Consider the following 11925-nt stretch of genomic DNA (forward strand, 5'->3'; position numbering starts at 1 on the left):
CGCTAGCCAGAAAGAATGTCATTGGCTAACCCTCTTCTACCATCTCAGAGTTTGGTGCTGTCACATACATACGTAAGGAGGAGGGTGGGACTCAACTATCTTCAAGAATAGCCATCAAGTGCTCTGAATGTGGCTTTGGACAGCCTGAAACCCAATCGTGTGTTCTGTCGTTTTTATAGACCAGCTAACATTTCAGTATTTCTGCCTCCAAATTATACCTCCCAAACTGACTTTGAAAAGTAGCCCCAAACAGGATTTGGGGTTCAGAAAACACAGCCAATTTTACCTTTAATGACTATTAGGGTTGTTGGGGGGACTCGACAAATTTAAATATATGGAATTTTGGGAAGAGTCAGGTAAACCCTGGGAAAACAAACCCAGTGAACTTGTCCCGCAATTTGCATTGGAAACTGTCATACAGCAGATCCACATCATATCCAACTTGTTACTCATCTGCACACTTTTTGAGCTTTGGGCCCCCTGTTCTTCATGGACACATCAAGAAACAGTGAGCACACACACAGCACATCCCTGTATACACGCCTTACAGATGCTGAGCTGGGTCCTTGGAAACCACTGAGACAAGGATAGATGCTTTCTTTTACTGCTGGTTGGAGCCTCCAGCAGGCAGCAACCCTGGGCTGGTAGGCAGCCAAGACACCCCAAAATAAGGCCTGTCACAGATACCTGTTCTGTGCAGACACCCTGGCGACCAGAGCTGATAGGGTTGGTGAGTGTCATGCTCAGGTTAAATGCCCACCTGTAGCCCTAGTGCCAGTAAGGAATTGGAAAATTACTAACCCCAAAGGCTAAGAAGACTCGGTCTCCGTCCAGAGCCACTTGAGCCCCGATCCACCAACAAAACACTCCTGGGGAGACAAACTGGCAGGGTTCTTAGACAGAAGGAGACAAAATCACTGACTCAGGAAAACCAGACCCTCTGTGGAGGGGCTAAGCCTTTTAAGACGTGGCTGGAACATTCTTGGGTGGGACAGCTCATCAAAAAACAAACAACTTAGCAGTTCACCTTCATCCAAAACAAGTTTCTCTGTCAGCTGCCCCAGCCACCGCCTCTACCTTGGGCCAGGCCACGTGGGTGTCTCCAGAAGCTCCAGGCTTTACCTCGGCCACGGGGACCACACCCTGGAGTGTCCCAATTCCTGACCCGCCAGGGATCCCGGCCCTGTCTGCCTGCTGTCCTACCTCAGTCCAATTTGGGGCTGCCGTCGTAAGCAACCCCCTAGCTCAGCCCATCTCAGGAGATGACCCCGGCTCAAACCCTACACGGATATCGTCAAGCCAGCAGGAGCAGAAGAGAAGAGTGACTGGGAGAGCTGGCTTTGGAATCGAGAGACCTAAAATCCTATGTCACCATTTTCAGCCATGCAGACAAGGAGGACTGCCCAATGAGCAACTAGGGGTGCTTTACTGACATTTCCATTTCCTGGCAATGAGGTAGCAGAGCCAAGGACTCAGTCCTGCCAGGCCATCCCCACCCTATGTGCAGAAAACACGGCTGCACCCGGATTCAACATCCCATGGGACAAGACACACACAAGGTCCCCAGGTGTGAAACAGAAGGCCTTTCCCCTAGCCCTCCCCCAGATACCCAGCACCTTGGTTCAGTGCTCCAGGGATGTTTATTCCCCAAAGCCACTCTTCTCCTATAAAAGGAGAGCCCTGTGCTGGAGCATTGACCCCCTGATGTGTGCAGCTACACCCCAGCCCAAGAGCTCCTCCCCACCGATGCAGACAGAACAGGGAGGTTGGGCATATGCACTGGATTTGGAAAGCGTAGCAGGAAAAACAGAATGTAAAATAAATCATCGATATTTTTATATTGATTACACGTCTAATAGTAATATTTTGGATATATTAGGTTAAGAATATATTATTAAAATTAACTTCGCTGTTTTGGTTTACCTTTTTAATGAAGTTACTTGTGATAGGCTAAAAAATGGCATCCAATGACACCTACTCCCTGGAACCTGAGGGCATCACCTTATATGGCAAAAGGTGAGACTGTCTATGAACCATGGACCTCAATTCTATAGAGTGGCTGAGCATGACCTTGAGTTGTCATCTGTTCGGGAAAGAGAATGTACATTTGCAGTTGTAACTGGAATAATTAGGCCTTGTAAGGCAGAGGCATCTTTGAAAAATCGTACATATGAGGTGATATGTGTATATATGTAACATAACCAAGGGGCAGAGGGCCATGTGCCAAACACCTGTTGAGTTGTCTGCCAGTCCCTCTCTCTGGAGCTCCCAGGGGTCATTGTGGACAATAGGACTCTATCCCCTGACTCATCTCATTGAATCAGCCTGGTCCTGACCAACCAGGCCCACTTAGGGACCCTTCTGTTGAAATACAGACCTGGGAGCAAAAGGGACCTGATATCTAAGCTCGGGAGCTATGGATGAGCATTTTCTACTCACGATCTGGACCAGCAAGGCAGAGGAGGACAGAGGAGAGAAAGGGAGGAAGAGAAGAGAAGAGAAGGGAAGGGAAGGGAAGGGAAGGGAAGGGAAGGGAAGGGAAGGGAAGGGAAGGGAAGGGAAGGGAAGGGAAGGGAAGGGAAGAGAAATAGTGATTTAGGGATGGAGAGAGTCCAGATGGTAGTTTTAGACTAGTTTAAGTTGATTTCTCTTAAATCCAACTAAAGGAATTCAACTAATATAACTTACCATAGATTCATTGTGACAAATGAATGTAATTTATGTAAAAAACCCTTTGCAAATGACACAGCACCATAGAGAGGTTAGCGGGAAGTTATTATCAAGGCAAACTCCTCTCCCCACTCAGTGCTCTAGCTGGTGACCTTGACTCCACTTTGGGATACCCTGACTTCCCGCTGTCTCTTCTCCCAAGCCATCCTTCATTTCCCCATTTCTGAGAAACTCCCAGCACTGCTGCTCTCCCTCCTGGAGCCCATTTCCTTTTCCTGTCTCTTGTAAACAAAAACAGTTGAATAATCTCTAAAATGCCACCCAGCCTTGCTGTTTTGTGATTCTGAATCTCCTTCATGATCCTCAAAACTCTGCTAACCATTCAGACTGTAGATTAGGGGTTGATGCATCAGAATGTCCTGGGGGCTTCTGAATGCAGCCCCCGGGATTACCCCATTCTGTAAGCTGAATTCCGGTCTCTGGGGGAGGGCTGAGACTGCATTTTTTTTTAAGATTTTATTTATTCAATTGAGACAGAGAGATACAGAGAAAGAGAGAGAGAGAGAGAGAGCATGAGCAGGGGGAGCAGCAGAGGGAAAGGGAGAAGCAGACTCCCCGCTGAGCCAGGAGCCAGATGTGGGGCTCAATCCCAGGACCCTGGGATCATGACCTGAGCCAAAGGCAGACTCTTAACCATCTGAGCCACCCAGGTGCCCCAAGACTCTGCATTTTAAGCATACCACATCAAGAAGCCCTGGCATGGGGTTTAAGAGCTTTCAATCAGGTGTATCTACATTGAGTACCAACCTTGCGGCTTATTAGTTGTGAGACCTTAGAAATTTGCTTATCCTTTGTGTTTATGCTTCCACTGCATTAAAAAAAAAAAAAAAAAAAGGAAGGGATGGTAACAGTAGCAAATTCATAGAATTACTTTGAGGATTAAATGAGATGATATTTATAAAGAATCTAGTGCAGCATCTGGTGTTCAGAAAAATGACAGTAAATATTAGCTATTGTTAGTAATATAGCAAATAGAAGACCCTGTACAAATTTTAAAGCAAATTACCTGAGTTGATTTAATATTTAAACATAAATTGTAAACTTCCTTATCCAGCCCTTTTTTACGATAGGAGATGGCCAGCTGTATTGTTGAATGCTACATGCAATTGTATATTTATTTGTGTGCTTATTTGATTAATGGCTGTTCCACAAAGGAAGGGATTACGTTTTATTTTATTTTGTGTATATATACTCATATGTTTTATTTAAAGTAGGTTTATACTGGGGCACCTGGGCAGCTCAGTCAGTTATGTGTCTGACTTTTTTTTTTTTTTTTAAGATTTATTTATCTATTTGAGAGAGAGAGCGGGGAAAGGGGCAGAGGGAGAGGGAGAGAAAGAAACCTCAACCAGGCTCCCCTCTGAGCGCAGAGCCCAACACCGGGCTCCATCCCAGCACCCTGAGATCATGACCTGAGCTGAAATCAAGAGTCTGATGCTCACCCAACTGAGCCACCCAGGCGCCCCCAGTGTCCAACTCTCAATCTCAGCTCAGGTCTTGATCTCAGGGTCTTGATCTCAGGGTCGTGAGTTCACGCCCTGCGTTGGGCTCCATGCTGGACATGGAGCCTACTTTAAAAAGTCTGTTTATAAAGATATAATTTATATATATCAAGATTTCATTCTCTTTAGGTAGACAGTTCTAGGAGTTGTGTAACCACAACCAATGTCAAAATGTAAAATATTTCTACCACCACAGAAAGGCTCCTTGTACTACTTTGTAGTGGATCCTTGAAGGTCTCCCATCCCACCCCCAGCACTGGCAATTGGTCTGATTTCTGTTACTACAATTTGTGTTTTCCATAGGTCATTTGAAAGAGTATCATACTGAGCCACTACTCAGGCTTTTTTGCTTAGAATAATGTACTTGAGGCTCAGCCAAATTGTTGTATTTATCAGTAGTTTGGTTTGTTTATTGGGAGTAGTATTCCACAGTATGAATATATCACAACTTGTTTAACCATTCATCAGTTCATGGTTATTTGGGTTTGTTTCCAGGATTGGGTCATCACGAATAAAGTTGCTATAAACATTTGCGTGCAGGTCTTTTTGTGGACATATGTTTTCATTTCTCTTGGGTAAATACCCAGGAGTGGAATTGTTGGGCTGTTTGGTAAGTGTATATTTGAGTTTATAAGAAACTGCCCAACCATTTTCCAAAGTGACTGTATCATTTTGCACTCCCAACATGATATGAGAGTTCCATTTGCTCGGTAACCTCCCCAGCACTTGGGTGCTTTTGCCGTATTTTTACATTTTAGCGATTCTAGTAGGTGTTTGGTGGTGTTAATGCACATTTCCCTAATAAGTAATGAAGGTGAGAGTCTTTTCATCTGTTTATGAAACACATGACTTAGAGTTATTTGTATTTCTATTATTATGTTTTGAAAAGATATCTATCTACATTCTTGATACAAGCCCTTTCTCAGATATGTATTTTGTAAATATTTCTTCCCAATCCATGGCTAGTCTTCTTACTTTTCTTAAGAGCTTTGGAAGAGCAGAAGTTTTTCATTGTGAAGTTCAGTTTATGAATGTTTTTGTATGTGGTTTGTGCTTTTGATGTTATGTCTAAGAAATCTTTGCCTAACCTACAGTCACAAAGATTTTTTCCTATGTATTTATCTAGAAATATTGTGGTTGTTACATTGAATCTATGATCTATTTTTACTTAATTTGTACACATGGCATGAAGCATGGCTCACGGGTAATTATTTTGTCCCAGCAATGTTTGCTGAAAATATTATTTCATCTCCATTTAATTACCTTGCCATTTTTGTGAAAAATCAATTGAGCATATATGTGAGGGTCTATTTCTGATTCTTTACGCTATTCCATTGATTTTTATGTTTCACCTGAACCACACTGTGGTGATTACGGTAGCTTTTCAGTAAGTCTTAAAATCAGGTAGTTTGAGTCCTCCAGTTTTGTTCTTTTTCAAAATTGCTTTGGCTATCCTCAGTCCTGTGCTTTTTCTTTTTCCAAAGGATTTTGATTGGGATTCTGTTTAATATGTAGACCAGTTTGGGGAGAATTGATATCTTAATAATGCCTTTTGGTCCATTAATCTATCACACCTCTCCATTTAGTTAGATCTCCTTTGAACTCCTAATGTTTTATAGTTTTCAACATTTTTTATTAGATCTATCCCAAAATATTTCATGAATTTTAATGCTATTGTCAATGACGGGCTTTTAAATTTCAACTGCCAATTTTTCACTGCTAGTATATATAAACACAATTGAGGATTGTAAATGCCTTTGTATCCTGTGACCTTGCTAAGCTCATATAATAGTTCTAGTAGATTTTTAAAGAATCTCTGGGGTTCGGGTGCCTGAGTGGCTCAGTCAGGTAAGCATCTGCCTTCGGCCCAGGTCATGATCTCAGGGTCCTGGGATTGAGCCCCATGTCTTCAGGCTCCCTCCTCAGCCAAGAGTCTGCCCTCCTTCCACTGGTGCTCTTTCTCTCTCTTGTGCTCACTCTCCCTCTCTCTCTCAAATAAATAAAATCTTTAAAAAAAAATCTCTGAAGTTTTCTATCTGAAGTATCTCATCATCTGCAAATTAAAAAAAAAAAAAAAAAACCTTTTTCTTTCCAGTGTGCGTACCTTTTATCTCCTTTACTTGCCTGATTGCACTGGCTGGAGCCTTCAGTACGGCTTCGAATAGGAGCGGTGAGAGAAGACACCTTGCATTGTTTTCAGTCTTAGGAAGATTATGTTTGTTTTGTTCAATACTGCATACCCAGCACTTACCATGCCTGGCATACAGTAGGCACTCAAAAGAGGTTGCTGAATGAATTAAAACAAAGTTAGCTGATCTACACAGAGATTCAAATAACATTGGTTTCATTAATACCTTGTCCAACCACTGAATCTATGGAGTCACAAGTAAAATTATGTAACGTGTAGCAGGATATCATTTTGAAATCAGGAACCTTTTCAAATATAAAAATGCTCTGGTGGGAATATAGGAATTTAGGGATAAGCTATCTACTTGATGTGAAGGTGACACTGTGCTGCATATTTGTCTGATGAATTAATACCTTAATTAATCAAATTAATAGACTCAATTAAAATGCATTAACAATAGAACTATTGTTTGTCTGCCTCTTCTCTGGGATAGTAAAATCTGAGAAGTGACAAAACCTGATTTCTACATATTATCAAAATGCTAAGGATGTCCAGTCAGTACTAACCGTATAATGAAAAGGATTTATACCCTTGGCCAACTTAGAGATTAAACATAAGACACTTTTAGAAAACTCAATTCAAAACATATTACTTAGTATCTATTATTGTCTAGGAGTGGAGATGAGAAGTGGGAAATGAAAGAAGGTAGTATCTTAAATAGTTCCTAATCTCAGGAAATTCAATATTTTGTGATAGATATCAGACGCATATTAGAAATTGAGACGAATGCAGCTTTCCCTCTGATTGCCAAAATAAAAAATAGAAGAGAAATTATCAAAATGAGCTGGAATTACACAGGAAATCTTTGTGAAACACATGATATGTTAAAAGGGCTTTTTAAAAAATAGATCTTGGATAGGTAGCAAGAATAAAAATTTAAGCTTTATTAAATATTTTAATTATAAGCATTTTATGTTATCTGGTCATTTTTTAAAAGCAAGCAAAAGCAAGGACACCTGGCTGGCTGGCTCAATCAGTACAGCATGCGACTCTTGATCTTGGGGTTGTGAGTTCGAGCTCCACATTGGGCATAGAGATTACTTAAAAATAAGTGCACAGAAGTTGAAGAAAGGGAGGAAAAGAGGTTACAAAAAGTTGCTATATTTTAATCTCGGTTACATCTCCATTCCATTCAACTCATTAAGAATTACCTGACCTAAGGTTTGCAGAGCCTGTACCCTTTGTGTGTCACCATAATAAGCCAAATACAAGTCAGCAAATCATCACCTCTATAAAGGACATTGCTTCCAGAATCCTGAAAGTCAGGTGTTAGTGGTGGTGGTATTTTTGAGTGGCATGAGCAGAATCCATCCCAAAACTTACTTTTATTTTTTTATCCACTTTTCAGACACAAAGTGAGTTAATAGTTATCAATACACAATGCCATCAGGTTACATAACTGACCTGGCAAGAGGCTCTCCAAATGTTTCATTCTCTAGCAATTATAGAAAAAAAATTTTTTTTAGGAAAACAAAACATAAAAAGGCATTATATATGGATAAGGCATATATCTGTGCTGTGATTAAAGCTGTCTCAAATCCTTCCTTTCCTCAGAATAAAAGAGGAAACAAATGAAGAAAAGCATGCATGGCATGTATATGTCTGCTCCCCATAATTGATTTCTTCTGATTTATTTTTATGTTTTCAACATTTAAAACATGAATGTTTCCAAAGCCAAAATTAGATTACAAAATACATTCAGAGAATTCCTTCTTCCATCCCTATTTGACCCTGTACTCTTTTTCTTTCCCCATAGATAAGCATTTGAATAACCTTTGGACTATACTTCCGGTATGACTTGCTCACAAATATAAGCAAATACACATATGCATGCACAACCGTATTCATATTTCTCTCCCATTTTACCCCTCTCCTCCCAAAAATAGCATGCCATTTCACAGTTTGGCACCTTGCTTTTTTTCACTTACCAAAATGTTCTGCAGATCACTCAATATCAGCATGTTAGAAATTCTCCCCATTCCTTTTCGTGGTTCAACATTTTGGAAGCATCTGTGTGGTCCCTTTAAAAATTTTAAAGAAGTCATTAAAAGTGAGAACTGTAACGCCTAGAAGAATATAACTAGCTATTTCTAGTCTATCTATAGCAAATGTTCCATTTCTGGACCATTTACCCATGTCACTCACCTCCTACCTCCTATGGTTGGGATGTGTTGAGAGTACAAACACTGGCTTTGATCATTGGCCTGGGTAAATTGTAATGAGGCTTTGGGCTGGAATGACACAGAGACTGCAAAAGTAAAACGTGCAGCTTGGGAGGAAGGAGACAACTTTTCTTCCTGCTCTCCGGAAGCTTGGATCTGGGCAGAAATCATGACTTCATCAAAAAGAACAATATTCATATGAACACAATTAAATTGTCTAGAAATCAGAGGCTTCCCCACACCATATCCCCGATGGGCCATGGAGTAAGATTGTATGAGACTCAGATGTGGAATGATAAAGGGTTGAACTTATATCTAGTCTATTTGGCGGGGGGGGGCTTCCTACTCATTTCAAAACTAGACACCAATATCCAGGACTAAATCTTTTCCACTAGAACTATCTGTTAAATAAACTGGTTACACTAAATACATGATAGAGGATAATTATGTGTGTAGATAACTCTATAAAGTTAGTCTTACACAAATCTTTATGACACCTTCTTCCAGATTCTGTCCATGGCTACAATTCAATCTGCTGCCAATGGGCACCTCAAATTAAGTAAATCTGAGTTATAGAGTTATAGAACTGGATAATTTTAAACATGACCTTTTATTCTGTCCTTTGCAACAGATATAGGGGTAACTTGTACATAGTCATTTGAGATCAATTGCAGAAAAAAAGTAAATAAGACATACATGTAACTTTTAGTTTCTCTTTTTAAATTATCTTCTTCAAAAATTGGAGTTAATAATTTTAAACATCAACACAATGGTATATGGCTGGTCATTTATGAAATTATTTCTGTGAAGAGTAACTTTTTCCATGCTTTGATATTAACGCCCACTTGAACTTCTGATGACATTTTGTAAATATTTTTTAAAACTTTTTCTTTTTATAAGCGGCTACATGCCCATTGTGTTAAATATAGAAAAGTATAAAAGGAAATTAATAATACTATGCAGCTGTATCTAAACACTGTTAATAGTTGGGCACATTTTCTTCTAGCATTTTTCCATGTATATATATTTTTCCTTACACTTTTGAGTGTAGAGTCTGTAAATCTTGCAATGTCCTTTGATCAAAAACTCTGTAAGTTGAAGATAAAGCTGTACCCTCTGAAAGATAACACTCTGAATCCAACGTAAATGACTTTGTGATCTCTTCTTGGGTTCTGTGTAATTTAGAAAACTCCCCATTCATTATCATCACTTGTTCTTCTAGAGTTATCTTTTCAAACAACTACTAAGTTAAAAAGAGGAAGCAAAAGAGAGGCCAAAAACTCTCCTTGAAATCAGTTCTCTGGTTTTGAGTCTTCGACAGAAAAAAATTATCAAACGTCCCGTTAACTTCCACATTGCCACTGTGTGACTGAAATTCAGAGGCCTCTCAAATCTAAAGAGTGCTCTTTGCCCTAATCAAAGATGACACTATTCAATCACTCATTTAAAAAATACACTTTTAGAATACTCAAACAAGGATGGTGGCCTTTCATTGATTCACTGGAACTTTCTATTTCTCCTTAAGAGAGAAGGTGTGTGTCTGCATTGGCCAGCAGCAGCACCAGCAGCAACGTGGTGGGTCCTTGTCCAGAGACCAGCCAAAGCAAACCGGACTTGATGAGTATTGATCGAGGACCTCATCAACCCCACATTCCAGACAAAGGTCAGTGTAATTAGATTGCTTTGAGTAAGACGAGCCCACGGAAACCTAGAGTAACAGAATGGATAAACCCCAAGGTGATATTTGCTTTAGAAAAGAACTCCTTCCCAGAGAATTCCTTTAAATAACAAGCTCTCTTCGTATATATTAAATAAGATTTGACTACATTAAAACACACCTTTCAGGAACTTGCTATGGAGGAGAGTCCTGTACACAAGTACTTCCTGTTTTGCTGCGGAAGTCCTTTAAGTAATATTACTTGACACCATATAACACAATAAATAATTACCAGATTTTCATTTTAATTATAGGGTATGTCATTTGAGGTTACATCAGAGCTACAGGGTGAATTATCTTCTTCTTTCTCAAGGCCTTGTATGGACTGTGTGGAATTTTAAAAGGTCTCTTAAAGGGCACAAAATATGGAAAACATTTAATCTTTTCAAATAAATTGTGAAATGCCTGAAACCAGAACGTTGAGGTCTCTAGCTCGCTATGAACACCAGCTTTACGAAGCTAAATGTGAGGTAATAGGTTCATTCCTAGGTGCAAAATTACTTTATTGCTTTTAATAATAAATTACTTTAATTATTATGCTAATTACACTTTAAAAGAATCATGTGCAAGGCGGAGGAGTGCAAAATCATATGAGCAGGACGGCACTCCTTCAAAAATTAGAAATTTCAAGAGGGCAACAGTGTCGGATAAACCAAATACAGGTCCTTCCAAATGCCGGGACTTGTGCGCGGGCTACGCGGGTCGCACGCCCACGAAGCCGACCCTGCACAGGAGGCTCCCCCCCCCGCCCCCCAACAATCGACTATTTTCTAAGAGTAGTTTTGGTTCAGAGCAACATTCAGCAGAAGGGACACAGATTTCCCACAAAAGCCTGCCTGCATGAGGCACTTTTCCCCTCGCAGGGCCTCAACCCTGCTGTCCCAGGGCTATGGTGGAGATGGATGCTGGCTTTGCTGTCAAGCCAGTCTTAAGTTTTAGGTAAAAACACTTAGCACAGCTATTCTTTACCCTGAAATCACTGGGGCACGGTATAATAAAAAACAGTGTTTTCTTTCTTCTTTCCCCTTGTTTATCTAAAAGAGTCAGACTTTTCGAGTTTGTTGTTTTACAACAGCGGTGCATTGAGGAGACTCACTGAGCTAACAGCTCACTGTTGGCAAGCTGTGCTGCAGGCAGGTCCGAGCGCTCCAGAGGGCTGCGGGCCCGGCCTGGGCGCGTGCAGGGAGCGGTCCCCGCGGCCCTAGGCGCCTCTTCCCCTGGGACACCCCGAGAGTGATGCCCCCTTCGCTGCGACCTTTGCTCGGTCTCTGCGCCCGCCCAGAGCGTCGCTCCATCTCTCCCGGCCCCTAGTTTCCCGGTGGGCCCGAAGCAGGGCCCCAGCCCCAGCCGGGAAGCTGCCTCCTCGGCCCGTCTCCGCCCTTCCGAGGCGGCCACCGGGGGACGGGGTTCGCGTGTCGCTCTCCCAGGGACAGCCGGGGGCTCCCGCTCCTTCGCAGCCCCGCGCGCCTCGATCTCTCCCCGCGCGTCCGCGCTCACGTCCCCCGGCTGCCAGGCTCGCACACGCCCCGGTCACTCCCGGGACTCCGAGGGGACCCCAGTCCCGGGCCCCGCGGGGCGGGCGACAGGGCCCGGTCGCTGAATCCGGGCGTCCCCGGGGAGAGCAGT

Source organism: Callorhinus ursinus, unplaced genomic scaffold (genome assembly GCF_003265705.2).
Source record: "Callorhinus ursinus isolate GAN/ISIS: 27379988/994484 unplaced genomic scaffold, GSC_fseal_2.0 scaffold3, whole genome shotgun sequence".
NCBI lineage: Eukaryota > Metazoa > Chordata > Mammalia > Carnivora > Otariidae > Callorhinus > Callorhinus ursinus.